The sequence below is a fragment of the Lissotriton helveticus genome, assembly GCF_964261635.1.
Source record: "Lissotriton helveticus chromosome 1_1 unlocalized genomic scaffold, aLisHel1.1 SUPER_1_unloc_15, whole genome shotgun sequence".
In the NCBI taxonomy this organism is placed as follows: Eukaryota; Metazoa; Chordata; class Amphibia; order Caudata; family Salamandridae; genus Lissotriton; species Lissotriton helveticus.
The window spans coordinates 891,379-907,445 of record NW_027611654.1 but is presented as its reverse complement, the minus strand read 5'-3'; the positions used below and the strand labels follow the sequence as shown (position 1 = coordinate 907,445).

At 45.6% G+C, this 16,067-nt stretch overlaps 2 long non-coding RNA genes across 4 annotated transcripts in view; one reads left to right on the top strand and one right to left on the bottom strand.

Moving 5' to 3' along the window:
- LOC144805565 (uncharacterized) overlaps nt 1–16,067 on the top strand; it is a 906,387-nt gene that overhangs the window by 675,274 nt on the left and 215,046 nt on the right. The gene's annotated exons all lie outside the window — the stretch shown is intronic.
- Nucleotides 1–16,067, bottom strand: part of LOC144805582 (uncharacterized) — a 114,947-nt gene that overhangs the window by 4,546 nt on the left and 94,334 nt on the right. Inside the window, exon 3 of one of the 2 annotated variants that reach the window (XR_013605548.1) lies at nt 6,346–6,532. This is a non-coding gene — a long non-coding RNA (uncharacterized LOC144805582). The remainder of the gene's footprint in view (nt 1–6,345; nt 6,533–16,067) is intronic. The other variant, XR_013605547.1, reaches the window with a different exon arrangement.

The following is a 16,067-nucleotide window of genomic DNA, read 5'->3' as shown; positions in this document are numbered from 1 at the left end:
TACTCGGATATAGAGTATCCAATGTTGGTTGATTATTTGCATGACATCACCACTAAATTGCGTGTTCTCCATCAGCAGGTACAAGACGCTTTTGCCTCAGGCCTCTTCCGATCCCGGGCACACCATCCAACCTGGGGACTGGGTGTGTCTGAAGAATTTCCAAAGAAAAAAGAATCTGGAGCTCGCTGGGGACCGCCAAGACAGGTCCTGCTGACGACACGTACAGCCGTGAAGGTTGTTGGGAAAAAGAACTGAACTGCATTCATGGTGTGCACTGCAAAAAGGTACCCTTGCCTTTGCCTTTTGACCAGTGGGTCCGCAAAGGTATAGGTGATTTTGAAGGAGAAAGGGTCCCCCGGTTTGTACCTTGAATGAATTCGGACTGAGAAGGAAGACGATGATGTTTTGCAAGAAGCTGTACCATCGCATCTCAAAATAGATACAACTGATCCAGAGACACTTTTTCAGGACCAGACTGCGCCGAACAAAAACAAATACAATCTTTGGCCTAGAAAGACAAGAGACATTTGAAAACTTTTCCTTTTTCTGAACTTACATTTCAAATTTTGAATTGCATATATATTTTTTTCTCTCCTTTCCTGTGTGATACTGGAATCATCCAATTTAAGTTGCAGGGTCGTGGTAGGAGACTTGGTTTGTGACCTGAGTAGTGGCAATAGGCCTGCAGGACCTGTAGTGTCATAGGACGGCTAATAACCACAACTAAGTGAGATAGGAAGATTGCCACGAGCAACACTTTAGAGGATGAATTCTGGTGAATCGGAAAATGATAAAAGAGCAGAAATGAAAAAGAAATATTGTAAATTATTGTTTAGTAGATGTGGCGTAGTATTCTGTGTTTTGATCTTTCTATGTGTTTTATTAGCTTGTGTGGGTTGGGTTACTCACACTTTGCAGCCAATACCTGTACCTACACCCACCTCTCACCCTATATCTTTTCACACTACTGTCTCCCCGCACCAGCTACATACCCTCTCTGAACATGAACAGACCAGGAGAACGGAATACTTTAACAATTCATTCATACAGTTGTTGCATCAGCATCAACTGGTCACTAACACCACCGATTGTTGGGTCTGTGGGCTCATGCCTCACAGCACGGATAAGGGGATGCTATTTTTAGTCTTGCCGTTTTCTTATGAAGGATCCTCCTGGGCATTTCTGGCCATGTTTTCCAACGCATATGAGCACCAACCTCGATACCCTGTTAATACTGATGTTTGGTCACGAACCCTTGATGAAGGGAATAGTAGCCATGACAAAGAATACTGGTGAAGGTGGGAAGATCCCACCTGACGAGAAGCAAGCATATGATGGTTGGAACTTGACCCGATACAAAAACAGCCTTACAGATAGGGCTGGACGAAAAAGATCTCCACCCGTTTGGACTCTACCCTGTCGAGGCCATTACTGTTTGCAAGGGAATGGTCAGAATGTCAAAGCCCAATTAGGAAAGAGCACTTGTAACCATACTTATACTTTTTCATCTCAGACTTCTCCTCTGTTAATACCAGCTCAAGGTACATATTTTGTCTGTCACATGGTTGCCGATAAATTTTTCGGGATCGTGTTATGTGGCTTTCCTCCTTCCTCCAACATATACAGCCCCACACGGCAGGACAAGAGGGAGGGGACTTTATCAAAGGACTCCTCCAATTTTGGGGGCCTATGGCTAATAGCAGAGACATCAGACACCTTATTCGCGTTGTCGAGGCTACAGTAAACAATACGGTGGGGGCATTGAGACCTCACCGCTGAGCTTCAGGCGGACTGTCTCGTAACTTTACAGAACAGAATGGTGTTGGATGTTATTCTTGCAGATAGAGGCGGAGTATGCAAATTGATTGGGCCTAGCTGTTGTATTTACATACCAGACAACGCCCCTACAGTATACCAAGCCACTTTGTGAATAGGTCTGCTTTTCCCTGGAGACCTTGGTTTTGATCGAAGGCAGGCAGTCCTCCCAAGGTTCTGGAGGTAGCTGGGCTGCAAGACGAGTTGACTTTTGGTTCAGGATCATCCAGGTATGCAGACAGGCCAGTAGGGCTGGGACCATGTCCGGCTTTCGAGCTGGGTACTCGACAGAATCCGCGCTGCTTCTTGCCACTGAATCCATCAGGCAATTTGTGGATGCAGGTCAAACGGTGGCCTTGATCCTGTTGGATCTAAGTGCCGCCTTTGACACTGTAGCCCATCACACGTTGGTAGTGTCTGAGGAAGGGTGGGGTATCTGGCAATGCCCTGAATTGCCTACAATCTTTTCTGTCGGGTCACTGCTTCCAGGTGAGACCGGGCAAACACTACTCCAGGGTCATCATGCTGAACCAGGGAGTGCTGCAGGGCTCGACCCTGAGCCCGACCCCGTTTAATCTCTATGTAGCTCCCGTAGCGGAGACTGCTGAGGGGTCGGGATCAGGGTCGTATCCTATGCCGATTAAACGCACCTGGTGGTCTCCCTGACCCAGGCACAGGAGTTGGCTGCCTCCAACTTCACGGCATGCATGCAAGAATTGGCTGCATGGATAGCTAAGAACTGCCTGAAGTTGAATAGCAACAAGACAGAGGTGCTTGTGGTGGGTAAGGCCCCGACTGTGTTGTCATCGGCATGGTGGCCCCCAGGACTTGGGGGGTCACCTACGCCCTGTGTGCAGGCAAAGAACTTGGGAGTTTGGTTAGATCCCAGTCTTTCCTAAGACTATCACACAAGACGGGTAGCAGGCGCCTGTTTTGGGATCCTGAAGGTCCTGCGTTAAACCTTGGACCTACTCCCTGTAGCGTCTAGGAAGACTCTGGTTCATGCCCTGGTGACGTCGCGCCTGGACTATGGTAATGTCCTTTATCTAGGCGCAACAACCAAGTGTATGCTCCGTCTGTAGGGAGTGCAGAATGTGGCAGCCCGCCTTATTTTGAGGCGTCCGAGAAGGGCATCGGCTAGGGCAGCCCTGGCCGCGTTACACTGACTCCCAATTAAAGAAAGAGTCACTTTCAAGGCACTTTGTGTCTGTCATCGGATCCTGCAGGGAAGGGCCCCTCCGTCGCGGTCGGATCTCCTGACCCCCCTATGTCCCCACACGTCAGCTGAGGTCAGGTGGGGTAGGATTGGTGTGCGTACCCGCCATTAAGAAAGCCAGTAGTGTACTGCCAGTGTCAATGGAACAAGCTAAGAAAAAATGGTGCAGAAAACCACAATAAGTGTAAATAATGCACGAGTAGTGTACTGCCAGTGTCAATGGAACAAGCTAAGAAAAAATGGTGCAAAAAAGGCTGGCGACGAGTAGACGGACCATGTCGCGGGAATAGAGGCCAACGCTATCGGAACGAGAACGGAGATTCAAGCAGCCAAGATCAAAGGCAATCAGACCGGGAATGTTCACAGCGGACAGAAGTGGACGACCTCGCCCACGGATAAAACTGGAAAGCGGGCCGATCAATAGACACCCAAACATAGATAACGCTGCAGAAGCGCCGGCTTTGGACACTGGGCTGATGCGGGCTATGGAGGGAAGGGAAGGTCTGCGCTTCTCCATGGACTTTCTACCCCCTTCACGCAAGTACACTGTTCTGGGTTGGGATGAAGCCCTCTGCTGAGTTGGGGTAGCGGGAAGTTCAGAGTCCGTCGGGCAGGGAGGCAGGGTGGGAGGGTTTGACAAGGGGTTGGGAAGTATGGGTTCCGAGTTTTTTTGTTCTAGTTTGTAACGGCAATGATAACATGGTGGAATATCCCCTGGCTGACAGGTTTCCACATAACATGGTTGGATTACGGCTCACGCTCATCAACTACCGCATCATACACCCCAGTTGATTGTACCCAGGACACAGCCCCTGAAGCTGAGGTGACCCCCGTCACACTACTCACTTGGAATGTACACAGGCTAGGAGACAAGATTAAGAGAGGACTGGTGCTACAGGCCCTGAAACGTCAAGCTCCCACATTGGCACTCCTGCAGGAAACACACCTCACAGTCACTGAGTGTAAGGCATTAGATAGATGGGGTATAAGATGGTGGTACACTCGGAGTTCTCGTCGGGCTCCAGGGGAACGGGTATCCTGGTGCGGAAAAACTCTTCCTTCATAGTAATCCAAACCAGAAAAGATGATCAGGGGAGATTTGCAGCAATACAGGGTCAATGGGAAGGTAAGCTTATTAATGTGATATCAGTATACATCCCCCCGGCGCTCCACACAGTGGCATTCCCAGCTCTTAGTGAATTTCTGCTTACCCTGCCGGAAGGAGACCTTATTATCGGGGGGGGGGGAGTTTAATGACACAATAAATGCTAACTTAGACAGATATCCAATGGTGACGCAGGCACCTGGAGTCTCTCGCTTGTAGAGTTTCGCAGAGGCACTGGGGCTGGTTGACGTTTGGAGGCATACCCATCACACAACGCGACAATACACGTTTCATTCAAATGTACACATCAGTCTATCTAGAATAGACTATTTTTGGACATCGGAACCAGTCCGCAGAAAGTTGATGACATTACGATCAAACCCAGAGGTATATCAGACCACTCACCAGTAGTGTTAACCTTCTCCTACCACCACATGTCCCGTAAGAGGCTTTACTTTATCTACCCCGGATACTTACAAGTCCCGAAAATTTTAAAAGAAATCCGCAAAGCCACAAAATACTTCTTTGGGGAAAACACTGCATCTGTTGGTTCCCCGTCAGTTTTATGGGAAGCTTACAAGACTGTAATTAGGGGGCAGGCAATAGTCTCCAATACGGGACACAAACGAGAAAAAAAGAAAGAACTAATGGATCTAGAGCTAGAATTACACTCAGCCGAAACAGACCACTCGACGGACCCCACACCTGACTCGACGCACACTCTGCACCTCAAACAACAACAGTATAGGGATCATCTGCAAAGAGAGACGATGTCCAACCTCACAGCAACCAGACATAAGGTATATGATGTAGGGGACAAGGACGGGAAGCTCCTGGCTTGGCTTGATCGGTGAGAGCAGAGCACTAAGGGAATAGCGCAACTACAGGCAGCAGAGGGACAGTTCACAACAGACCCGTGGGCCATTATACGCACATTGGCAGGGCATTTCCGAGATGTTTATACATCGGCATCGGGCATGTCCGAGGCCGAGGCAGCAGCCTCCATAAAAGGTATAGAAATGCATAAAACTAACGCAGGAGGCTTCCTTGAAGCTGGAGGCGGATCTCACAGAGGACGAGTTGCAAGCCGCAATCTTCTCGCTGCAGTCAGGCAAAGCGCTGGGACCCAAAGGGATCCCGATAGAATTATATAAACAGATGGCGGACACTATCAGTTCACACTTACTGCGAATGTACACCGACAGCTTAGATAGAGGCGAACTGCCGCTTGACCAGCGACTGGCCACAATAGTGGCTATCCAGAAACCTGGTAAACCTCTGTCAGAGTGTACCTCTTATCGCCCAATATACCTCAATGCGGAGGCAAAAATGTTTGCTAAAGTACTGGCAAACAGACTGATGGCACACCTCCCGCATTTAGTTCACCCGGACCAATCAGGCTTCATGCCAAATAGAAACACTGCGCTAAACCTCAGACGCTTGCATGGAGCGATGGCTCAAGCACCAGCCCTGTCAGAGCCGGCGGTTGTCATATCCCTAAATGCGAGGATGGCTTTTGATATGGTGGAGTGGAGTTACCTTTTCGCTGTCCTTCCTCATTTGGGATTTGTCCCTAAGTTTTGTGTGTGGATCCGCCTCCTGTACACCGGACCACTGGCGTATGTAACGGACAATGGGCACATATCGGACGCTATACCACTGGCGAGAGGAGACCTGCCGGAAGGAGACCTTATTATCGGGGGGATTTAATACCACAATGGATGCTAAGTTAGACAGATATCCGGTGAGGACGCAGGCACCTGGATTCTCTCGCTTGCAGAGTTTCGCGGAGGCACTGGGGCTGGTTGAATTTGGAGGCATACCCATCACACAACACAACAATACACGTTTCATTCAAATGCACACAACAGTCTATCTAGAATAGACTATTTTTTGACATCGGAAACCAGTCTGCAGAACGTTGATGACATTACGATCAAACCCAGAGGTATATCAGACCACTCACCAGTAGTGTTAACCTACTCCTACCACCAAATGTCCCGTAAGAGGCTTTACCCTATTTACCCCAGATACTTACAAGTCCCGTAAATTTGAAAAGAAATCCGCAAAGCCTCAAAATACTTCTTTGCGGAAAACACTGCATCTGTTGGTTCCCCGTCAGTTTTATGGGAAGCTTACAAGACGGTCATTACTTTGGCACCGCATCGTGTACATTGGGAGTTTGTTGCATCTTTTGAGTTTCACTCACGCTTGTTAAGCGGCACTGCAGAATTCCAACACCGACGAACGTCCATGGCAACCGAGTCTTGGCAATGATTTCAGCGCGTTGATCTTCGTCGAGACGTTACACAAGTCAGCGCGTTGATCTTCGTCAGGACATAGCACGCTTACGTCTGATGTCATCAGCGGGCATTTTTATCACCGGGGCAACTGTTCTTAAACAAAACACGAACAAATACGGTGATTTACATCTAAAGACTACACAACATTAAATGCTTCGTTTTTCTTGTTTTCTACAGTTTAACACTACGCAGCAATTTATTCTTCATTTTCTGGTAAACTACAAATAAACACTACGCAACCATTTATTCCTCAAAGTTAGCCAGTTTCTCTTCCTGGTGTTCTACGAAGAAATACTACACGGTGATTACTCTTCATTTCAACGCAAAGGACAACTAATGTGGTGTTTCTTTACAATGTGGTATTTAATTTTTTTTTTAAATGATAGGGTATTTTCAAATTATATTAATATGTTAAGAGTCATAGTATAACAATTATCATTCTATTATCACACAATATATAGTTACACATTTAAAACTTAGTTGATGCATATATACTGTATTTAATTCTGCTAGTTACATTTTCTTAATACAACGTGTAACTATGCAATTTGACCCCCAGCAAAGTTTTTGCAGTCCAAGGGTGATCCTCCCATGCCTTGGGCGAGATGGAAGGAAGAATTTATCACAAACATGAAGGCTATAGATGGCGAACACATGGGGGCAGAAAGAAAGAAAAGTATTTTTTTGCATTGTTTAGGTTCGGAGGGCAAGTTATTTTTAGATCATTGCCTCAAATTACTTCCCAGAGCTATGGAAGCGGTGATAATTTGAATGTGTATAATGAGGCTTTATTAAGAACAGAAAAAAGATTTAAGCCTGTTACAAGTATTGCTTTAAACAGATTCAAGTTCTATACTAGAGAGCAAAAATATGATGAAAGTTTCGATGACTTCCTCACAGGATTGAGATCTTTATCTTTGCATTGTAATTTTGGGTTGTTAACGGATGAAATGATAAGAGATCAAATCATAGTACATGTTAAAAATAAAACAATACAGGAAAGATTATGGGTTTTAGGAAATCCTAGTTTGGCTGAGGCAATTTCAGAAGCAAAGGCATTAGAACAGTCGGAAAAATGGATGGAGGTTGTCAAAGACAATGCAAATAAAAAATGGCAGAGGAGGAGGTTTGTTATATTAAACCAAAAAATGAGAACCAAATGCAACGACAACCCACACGTTTCCAACACAACTATCGAGGAAGTTCGAACACTAATATGTACAGGAATGTTCAAGGGTCAACACGGAACAATGCGGTTTGTTTTAGATGTGGCAATAAGTCTCATTTAGCATCATTTCCGGGTTGTCCTGCAATCAACAAGGAATGTAGGAACTGTGGTAGAGTAGGGCACTTCACAAGTGTATGTCGGGACATTAGACATAATGTCACACCCTCCAGAGGTGCAGTGTCATGTGTTGCGAATAATGAAGTAAACAGGCCTAATCTTGTACATGAAACAGACAAAGTAGATAGATGTTTTGTTGTTTCTATTATTGATGGAGTTCCTGATTATATTAGGAATTAACCTAATGGGGATTTTAGAGTTTGTGGAGTGAACATAGTGTTAATGGTAGATTCAGGGTCCCAGTGGACAATTATCACACATCAATATTTTGTAGAGCAGTTGAACAATTGTGTTTAGAGAATTTAGTACCATCTGACTTTTTGGCTGAAAGTTTTGAAGGCAATCAGATTGAAGTTGAGGGTTACTTTGGAGTGAGAATCTGTTTTAAGCATAGGAGTACTGATATTAAACTGTACATTGCAAGGAAAGGGGTTAATGTCCTGGGATGGCGTGATCAATATAAACTAGGAATTATATTGAATCCAAGAGCAAAAGAACCAGTCACTTTATAGTTCAAGTTCAAGTTCAGGAATTTGTATAGCGCACTACTCACCCAGAGGGTCTCAAGGCGCTTGAGGGAGGGTGGGTGCATTACTTATCGAATAGACAGGTTTTAAGCTGCTTTCTGAAGGAGAGGTGGTTCTGTGTAAGGCGGAGGTGAGTGGGGAGGGAATTCCAGGTTTTGGCCGCTAAGTAGGAGAAGGATCTTCCTCCAGCGGTGGATCTATGGACGCGCGGAATTACGGCGAGGGCTTGATTGGATGATCGTAGTTGGCGGGTGGGTGTGTAGAAGGACAGTCTTGTGTTGAGGCATTCGGGTCCTAGGTCCTAGAGGGCCTTGTGTGCGTGGGTGAGGAGACGGAACATTATTCTCTTGTTGACGGGGAGCCAGTGGAGGTCTTTCAGGTGACCGGAAATGTGAGCTTGACGGGGGATGTCCAGTATGAGTCTGGCTGAGGCGTTTTGGATGCGTTGGAGTTTTTTTCTGTAGTTTGGCTGTGGTTCCGGCCTAAAGGGTATTTCCATAATCCAGTCGGCTAGTGACCAGTGCGTGGGTGACTGTCTTTCTTGTTTCGGTGGGGATCCAACTGAAGATTTTTTTGAGCATGCGTAGGATGTTGAAGCATGAAGATGAGACGGCGTTGACTTGTCTGGTCATCGAGAGGGAGGAGTCTAGTATGAAGCCCAGGTTACGTGCGTGATCTGTAGGTGTGGGTGCTGTGCCCAGGGCCGGTGGCCACCATAAGTCGTCCCAGGAAGAGGGGGATGATCCTAAAATGAGTACTTCTGTTTTGTCCGAGTTTAGTTTTAAACGGCTGTTCTTCATCCATTCGGCTACTTCGTGTAGATTGGATTTGGCGGTGTTTGGGTCTTTGGTGAGGGAGAGGATCAGCTGGGTGTCGTCTGCGTAGGAGATGATGTTGAGGTTGTGTTGTTGCGCGATGGATGTTGGACTCATGTAAACGTTGAAGAGGGTGGGACTGAGAGATGATCCTTGTGGAACGCCGCAGATGACTTCGGTGGCCTCTGATTTGAATGGGGGGAGGCGTACTCTCTGAGTCCTTCCGGCGAGGAACGAGATGATCCAGTCCAGAGCTTTTCCTTGTATTCCGACATTGCTGAGGCGTTGTATGAGGGTGCTATGACAGACTGTGTCGAAGGCGGCGGAGAGGTCGAGTAGGATGAGGGCAACTGTTTCTCCGTTGTCCAGTAGCGTTCGGATGTTGTCTGTAGCTGCGATGAGGGCGGTTTCGGTACTGTGATTGGCTCGGAAGCCAGACTGTGAGGGGTCGAGGGAATTGTTGGATTCAAGGAAGGCGGCGAGCTGATTATTGACGGCTTTCTCAATGACTTTGGCAGGGAATGGAGGAGTGAGATGGGGCGGTAGTTCTTTAAGTTCTTTATGTGATGATACACTATATAATCAGATTGCCACCATTGGTAACAACGATAACTGTAATGATAAAGAGAAGAAATTGGTAAACAGTTACAAGAATGTGTTTTGTGACAAGTTAGGGAAATTAAAGGATTTCTCTCATAGAATAGTTTTAAAGGAAAATGCCACACCTATCAAACAAAAAATTAGGGGAGTTCCAATTAGTGTAGGACAAGAATTGAAGGATATGTTAAAGAATTATCAGATGAGGGGATTATTGAAACTATTGAATCGGCTGAGTGGGTTTCCCCCATAGTTTTGGTCCGCAAACCGGATCAAAAATGGAGAGTATGTGTTGACCTTAGAGCTCTCAACTCTAATATTGTCACCCAATGCCAAATATTAACGAAGTTGTATCAATGTTTGAGGGAGCCCAGATATTTGCAATGTTAGATTTGCGATCAGCATACCACCAAATAGAACTTGAGGAGGAGTCAAAGAAACTCACAGCGTTAATTACGCCTTTTGCCCTATACCAATATACGAGAATGCCATTTGGCCTGGCGTCGGCGCGTCAGTGTTCCAAAGAGTGATGTTCCAGATATTTAGAGATTTGGATGAATTTGTCAAATGCTTCCAGGATGATATTTTAATTTTCTCAAGGAACGAAACTCAGCATGTATTTCATTTAGATGAAGTGTTGCAAAAGGTTAGAGAGCCATGGTCTCACATTGAGGGCACACAAATGTTATCTTTTCAAACGTACAGTCGAGTATTTGGGTCACACATTGTCTGGAAATGGAATTGTTCCAAAGAAGACTAATGTAGATGCAATTGTTAAAGCCCCATAATCTATTAATAAGGATCAGTTGTTATCGTTCACGGGTATGTGTGAATATTACAGTAAGTTTGTGGAAAATTTTGCGACTAAAATGGAACCATTGCGGGTTTTATTAAGACAAAATGTGTGGTCAAATGAACAACAGGAGGCTTTTGAATGTATAAAGATGGATATAATTAATGCTCCTACATGGAAACCCATTAGAATGAAGAAAGAGTGCATAATCACGGTGGATGCCAGTTTATATGGTTTAGGGGCATTCTGTCCCAAAGAGAAGGAAAAGAGGAGTTGTGCGTGGCTTTTGCCTCACCCACATTGAACGAGTTTGAACGGAAATATGCAGAAATTGAGGGAGAATTGCTCGTGTGTGTGTGGGCGGTGGAACATTTCAGGTTATATGTGTGGGGTTGTAGATTTATCCTTAGGACAGACCATAAACCGCTAGTTAATATATTGTCCACAGGTGGCGGTTGGCATTCTTCTGCCAGGATTGCGAGGTTATCATCAAGATTGCAGGAGTACAATTTTAGCACAGAGTATGTTCCAGGAAAGAAAAATGTCACTGCCGATTTTCTATCTCGTCTGCTGTGTGAACAGGACAAGGTGGATGTGGTTAAGGAAGGAGAATTTATTGTGACTATAGCTGATGTGATGGGTGACCATTTTCAAGAGATTACAGAGGAGAAGTGGGACAGTTGTGTCAGGATAGAGGATAGGTGGAGTACTCTTAAAAAATATATAATGGAAGGATGGCCTAAAAAAAAATTAATTAAAGAAGAGCTCTTACCATTTGCAAGGGTGGCGGATGAATTGGAATGGGAAAATGGTTTTTTGTTTAAGTCAGGGCAAATGTGTTCCACCACAAGGTATACAGGATCTCATACTCAAGTTGTCTCATAAGACACATCCCGGTATATCTTCTATGAAGAGGTTGATTAGGAGTTTCTTTTGGTGGCCTGGAATGGATGCATTTATAGATAGGACAGTAAGAGAATGTAAGAGTGTGTGTCGAGTGAGAAAATGCTAAAAACTAATGTTCCACCTTTAAAGGTTGTTAAGTGGCCAGACATGCCGTGGCAAAAGTTAGCCTTTAATGTTTCAGGCCCATTTAAGAATTTACCAGAAAATTCACAATATGCGCTAGTGTTGATTGATTTCCACTTAAAATGGCCAGAAGTAAAATTTGTACCCAATGCCACTACCAATGCGGTGATTGTTTTTTTAAAGAGAGTTTAGTTACGGTCAATGGGGTGCAATTGAAATCATTAAAGATGGAGAATTTCTTAAAGGAACATGGTATTACACACAAGTGTATATCATTATATGAACCACATGAGAATGGCCAGGTGGAACAGTTTAATAGGGTGTTGAAGTCTTATATAACAGATGTGGTGAGAACGCGTGGTGAATGGATGAATGAGTTAAGAGAGAGATTGTGGGTGTATCAAATTACACCCCATACTACAACAGAGCTTAGTCCATTTAAACTACTCAAAGGAAGAGATCCAGCTTCAAAAACGTGTCCATGGTGGTTTAAGAACAAGTGCCAAGGTAAACTGGACATTAAAGAATGTGTACATGATACAGCTAAGAGAGTAGAAGCAAAGCAACACAAGACCATGAGTTGGTACAGTAAAAAATGGAAGGTCAAAACTCATAATTTTGTTGTGGGTGATTGGGTAAGGATTATGAGACCAGGTCTGATGATGAAAGGGTCATGTAAGTTTGGTAAACCTATACAAATCAAAAAAGTGTTTAGTAATTCTGTAATTACTCAAGATGGAAAGTTGTGGAATGTAAGAAGAATTGCTAAGTGTAATAATGTTGTTTCTGATTCTAGTTATAGATATAAACCCAAAACAGATGTATATATACAGATATAAACCCAACACAGATGTTTTGGCAATTTAAATACCTCAAACACTAATAATGTGCAGAATAAGAGATGATCCTTGCGATGTTTGCAGGAACCTGGGAAACTGAAACATGAATCAGACGGCACACAATGGGATGTCACAGTCAATGGTCCCAGCCCAACTGGCCTCTGTGCCGAGCTTGCAGAATCAAAGACAGATATATTGGAGCATGCCTTCAGTCCTGATGGCCCCACAGCCCAATACAGAATAGAATGCCAAATTCTCAACAAATTCAGGATTTCAACAAAATTCTTCAGTGATTAATAAGGATTTTTCACAACTTGCATCTACACTAGGAGTTTTTACTGGACTGAATCAGACACAATGACGGTGCCTGAGACAGGAGAAGGATTGCATGCTTGGTGCAGTCCTAGAGGTCACCCAGAGCGGCCCTTTTGTAGAAGAAGTAAATGGCAATCCAGCATCTCTTTTAATCAATAAATGTGCTACACGTTCCACATTCAGACTGACGGGAGCTCCCAACCCACCCCTCTTGGGAAAGTAGTGCAGGTTTAATTTGATTTGATTTGATTTATTATTTTATAGAGCGGGCGAATGCCTGAGGGCATCTTGGCGCTAAGACAGAAGAAGGTTTTCTGGCCTGATCAAGCCCTCTAGCAGGCTACCGTGAAAAGCCAGGTTTTCACTGCTTTTCTAAAAGAAAGCAGGGATGGACTGTTTTTTATAGAAATTGGAAGCAGGTTCCAAATTTTTGCTGTATGTAGAAGGAAACTTCTGCCTCCCCATCTGGCTCTTTTGAATCTGGGCACCAGGATCAATTTGGCTTGACTGGAAAAAAAGAAGCCTGGAGGGTTCATACTGTTTCAGACGGGTCTTTAAGAACTGAGCGCCAGACCCCTGGAGCGCCTCGTAGGACAGACACAGTGATTTAAATTTAATCCTTTTGACGATAGGGAGCCAGTGCAGGGATTTTAATTTATGGGTAATTGGCTCGTGTTTAGGAATGTCTAGCACCAGCCTTGCAGCTGCATTCTGCAGGCGCTGAAGTTTTGATAGAATTTGCAGCTTAGCTCCGGCATACAGGGCATTCCCATAGTCTATCCTAGACAGGACAAGGGCAGTTACCATCTTTTTCCTGGCATCCTTTGGGATGAAGGGCAATAGTTTTTTAATCATTTTTAAAATGAACCAGACTGCCGAAGCCAATTTACTGGCCTGGGCGTCGAAGGAAAGATTGATATCTAAGGTCATACCCAGATTTTTGACCTTCTCTGCTGGAACCGAACAGCTGCCCAGGCTATCAGGCCACCACTCCGGGGACCAGATGTTTGGATCACCCCCTAGCACCAGAACCTCACTTGTATCCCCATTCAATTTCAGACAATTGGTGAGCATCCATTGTCTGACTTGTACCATGCAGGATCTGAATTTCTCCGCTGTCTCTTTCACATCCTTGCTAATAGACACCACAATCTGGGTGTCGTCGGCATAAGACACTGGTGTGAAGCCAGCTGCCCTAATGATTTCAGCTAATGGGGCTACATACAAATTAAAAAGGGTTGGACTTAAAGAGGACCCCTGGGGCACTCCGCAAGGGGAACTGAAAGTTTTTGAACTAGCTTCCCCCAGCTCGACTGAAAAAATTCTGTTGCACAGATACGAGGCTAACGTTGCGATGAATTAGCAAATTATTTTGCTACTAAAGTGGCCAAAATCTACTCCTTGTTTCAGCAGGTTGACCCGGTACCACTCCTCCCTCCCCCTCTTGGGATGTTATGTTATGTTATGTTATGTTATTTGGTTTTTGTATAGCGCGCGGATGCCGCAGCAAAGTGGCGTCCCGGCGCTTGGAGAATAACAACACAACACGACAGAATAAGTAATGGAAGTTAAAAAGGTGGGCCTAAGTGGTTGCAAAAAGGAAGGTTTTAAGTGCCTTCCTGAAAGGAAGCAGCTCAGGAATAGAGCGCAAGGAAGCCGGCAGAGAGTTCCAGAGGGATGCTGCCATCACTGAAAAGGAGCGGCCGCCCAACCTTGATTTTTTAAACCGTGGCACTATAGCCAGATTAGATCCGGCAGAGCGAAGAGCTCTGGTGGGAACATAGTGCTGGATGGTCTGTGCAAGGATAGGAGGGGAGGCAGTTTTAAGAATTTTGAAGGTTAAGCAGAGAGCTTTAAACCTAATTCTCTGCCCCACCGGCAGCCAATGAAGATCCTGAATGGTCCGACGAGCCGAGACAAACTTAGGAAGGCCAACAAGCATCCTAGCCGCCGCATTCTGGACCCTCTGTAGGCGAGATAGCTCAGCCTGGTTTAGGCCCAGAAACAAGGAACTGGCGTAATCCAGTCTAGTTAGCACCAGGGCTTGGACAATAATCTGTCTAGTCTCCGCATCGAAAGACTTGAAGATAGGTCGGAGACACTGCAGAGTACCAAAACAAGTACCGGCCACTCGTTTTGTGTGGGACGTGAAAGAAAGCTTATTGTCAAACCACACCCCGAGGTTTCTAACCTCTGCCACAGGGGTGGGGACAGGGCCAAGATCGGACGGCCACCACTGATCTCCCCATAATTCACTTTCCCTACCAAAAATAATGACCTCGGTCTTAGAGGCATTAAGTTGAAGCCGATTGTCAGCCAACCAACCAGCCAGAGCTTTAAGAGCTGACTGAAAGGTGGAGGCATCCATGTTGGAATCGCCATTGAGTGCCACCGCCAGCTGCGTGTCATCGGCGTATGACACTAAGGAGAGACCAAAGTTATGGGCTACCTCCGCTAATGGCTGGACATATAAATTAAATAAGGTAGGGCTTAGGGCCGACCCTTGGGGGACACCCTGGAGTATAGGGCGAGGGGCAGAAACAAAAGGAGGAGTGGAAACCTTAAAGGCACGATCTTGAAGGAAGGAGCAAAACCACTCAAGTGCCACCTCTCCAACTCCAGCTTCCATCAGGCGGTGTAGCAGAATCTGGTGAGACACGGTGTCGAATGCGGCACTGAGATCCAATAGGATCAGTGCCGCCGTCTGACCCAGATCCAGCAAATGCCTGATGTGTTCCACCACAGCCAGGAGGGCAGTCTCTGTGCTGTGGCCTGCACGAAATCCATTTTGGGAATTATCCAATATATTAGCTTCCTGCAGATGAGAAGATAGTATGGCGTTAGCGTGAGCTTCTGCCAGTTTAGCTGGCCAAGGAAGAAGGGATATGGGTCGGTAGTGTTCAGGCTTGGTCGGATCAAGGGCGGGTTTTTTAAGAATCGGAATCACCGTCGCCTGTTTCCAAGCTTTGGGGACACTACCCGAGCTGAAGGATAAGTTAATGAGGCCATGCAAAGCAGGATAGCAGCCTTCAGCAAATTCCCGAAATTGATTGGGTCTCATGGGATCGTCCGGGGAGCCGGATTTGACTTTAGTCGTCAGGGCAATAAATTCATCCAAGGTCGGACTAGGAATGATCAGCAGTGGTTTATGGACCAGAGACATAGAGCTAGTCTCCGCAATGGGGAGCTGGGCAAACGACTTGTAGATAGCCTCCACCTTTTCTACAAAAAATAAGGCTAAGTTCTCACAATGTGACATGGAAGGTTGGAGAGCGGCAGTATCAATCCTTTTACCAGTAAGGTCCTTACACACCCTGAAAATGACCTTGGTGGGGTTGGTACTATTTTTTATCTCCAAGGAGTAGAAC